The sequence below is a fragment of the Zalophus californianus genome, chromosome 2, assembly GCF_009762305.2.
Source record: "Zalophus californianus isolate mZalCal1 chromosome 2, mZalCal1.pri.v2, whole genome shotgun sequence".
Classification (NCBI taxonomy): Eukaryota; Metazoa; Chordata; class Mammalia; order Carnivora; family Otariidae; genus Zalophus; species Zalophus californianus.
In genome coordinates this window covers 149,115,733-149,118,317 of record NC_045596.1, presented here as the reverse complement: position 1 = coordinate 149,118,317, position 2,585 = coordinate 149,115,733, and the positions used below count along the sequence as shown (strand labels likewise).

The following is a 2,585-nucleotide window of genomic DNA, read 5'->3' as shown; positions in this document are numbered from 1 at the left end:
AAGCTCTTGACTATATAAAATCATCTTAGAGCTAAACCTACATTTTAATATTTAATAATAAAGTACATGCAAATTTACGCAGATAGATAGCACAATTAAATTTCCTGTCATTAAGGAGGACACGTATTGAATGGAGAACTGGGTGTTATATGTAAACAAGAAATCATGGAACACTATATCAAAAACGAATGATGTACCGTGTGGTGACTAACACAACATAATAAAATAAAAACAATGAAGAAACACATGCAAATTAAAGCACAGTAAAATTCTATCTTTTTTTTTTTTCCTTTAAAAAAGAAAAATAACCACTGGGCAAAGTCTGGAGTCTATCCCACTTCTGGCATCAACTTATGGCTCTGTGCCTATTTGTCCTGATTTCCGGCTTTAGGCCAGCTGTCTGTGCCCAGTGATATGGGCTTTATGGTTTGCCTGGTCTCCACTTTGATTTGTTGTTCAGACCTCCTGGCTTATATGTTAGTCTGCCTTATCACCAGCCCCAGGGCTATGGCCTTTGATTTACAGTTTACATTAATGAACTGATTTGGAGTTCAAATCAGGTGTGAAGCCTCCTGATCCAGTCATCTATGCTCCTTTGATGTAAATCTTGGCAACTAAGGTCTATTTATTCTTCTATTGACTAAGTTTGCTAGAACACTAGCCAAATGAAATGAATTCTATAATCCTAAATTCTGTCTAAAAAGCAAAAATACTACCCTGCCTTTTAGCTTTTCAAGGAATTAAAAAAATAAATGTCTAATATTTTTACTAATAAATAAATAAAGAAATAATAAATAGATAAATTTCCTGTCAAACTCATGCCCACAGTATTCAGATAAGCTATATTTGTAATAGAACACATGCAAAGGCTAAAAGACATTGACTAAAACTTGAGTTTTTCCTTTTATTGTTTCCTATCTAAAATTAGGAAATCTCTACAAATTTATAAAATTTCTTAAATCAAAACTAAATCTCTAAATATTTATAAAAACCAAAGTAAAATCACTGGGGTAATTAATTACAACTTTTCATATCCGAATCAGAAATCCTTTTCCAGAAATTGTCATAAGGATGTTTATTATTTGCAAGTAAATGGAGAAAGATAAGTAACAGCAAAGTAAAATATTGGATTCTCATAAGAGGCTAGTTTGTTGTTGGTGTTGCTAGATAAAATAGGTCATAAATCCTACTGATCTGAACAGAGCTTTTACATTTAACAGGATATTGTTCTATTTAGAACTAACCTGAATTACCATTGCTTACTTTATTACACTTTCTAAATCTTCGAATGCTGTTACTAAATAAAGCTTTATATTATGAACTGTACTGTGAAAAACATACAGTTTTTAAGAAGTAACTTTTTCATCCTTGCTTCAATATATTTAAATAAGGCATCACCAAATATGCTGTATTTTTTAAAATATCACTCTTCAAATGTTTTTAACCCAACCAATAATAGTTGTGAGTTAATATGAGGATTTTTCTTATCTGGTATTTCATTAAGGATTATACCTTAATGAATGGTATTTAAACTGATATTTAAAAAAAAAAATCCCAGTGCGTTAAATGATGGCATATTCTATTCCTACACTCACTAATTACTTACTTCCTTTCTCTTTTTTATATCTTGGACATAAACTAAACAGTTCAGGTAGTTAATTATATATATCTTATAATATTAATATTGCATATTAGTACATATGTATTTATATACTTCCATCAAGACTCAGTAAGTTAATGAATTCAAAACTTTGTAATTAAATTAATTTTTGGTATCTTTAAAAATTGGTTAACTTAAGTTAGAAATTTCAAAACCCAGAAAATTAAAAATTATTTAAATATTATTGGAAAAGAATTTTCATAAAAGTATTTTATTTGGTAACATTTTCCAAGTATTTCATTTTCCCTTTTAAATTGGCAACAGTAAATTAACAAAATCACTGTGAAGAATTCACATTAAATTGATTTACTCAAAGCATTAAAGAGGTAAATCTCAAAAGTTGATGGTTTGGGCTCACTTCAGCAACACATGGCTAAAAGTGGAAGAATATTGAGAAGTTGAGCATGGCTCCTTTTCAGGGATGACACACAAATTCATGAAGCATTCCTTATTAAACGAACAAAAAAGTTGATGGTTCTTCTGCTTCTTCCTATCTAAATGATATAAGAGGGCAATATCCTAACTTCAGCTACCCTGAGGAGAAATCAAATGGCTTAAGAAATGAACACTTAAAATCGAATTTTTAAATCAAATATACTGGAACAATTTCCAGTAAAATAATTAGACCAATATTGGGAACATTTGGAACTTACTCATCAATTCTTCAAAGTATCTTCTAACAAGCAACTATTGCTGCATTTCTGCCACTTACCCCAGAAATCCACCAAGGACTAACAAAATAACACTGCCAAAGTACTTGCCATTGACAAAAAAAACTCCCCTTTGTCTCTATTAGCATTGTATTGTAAACAAGGGGGATGCACATGAAAAGACAGAGCCAAACCATTAAAAAAAATTAAAAACCGACTGAGAACTAGAATCCTAAATCTACATTAGATACCTTATTTCAGTATTCCTTGGCACT

General features: G+C 30.4%; 1 non-coding gene across 1 annotated transcript; it reads left to right on the top strand.

Annotated features, from left to right (window-relative positions):
- Positions 1 to 2,012: 2,012 nt before the first annotated feature.
- On the top strand, positions 2,013 to 2,116 carry LOC113926106. Its single transcript, XR_003521182.1, has one exon. It is a non-coding gene; the product is annotated as a U6 spliceosomal RNA (small nuclear RNA).
- The last annotated feature ends 469 nt before the right edge of the window (positions 2,117 to 2,585 follow it).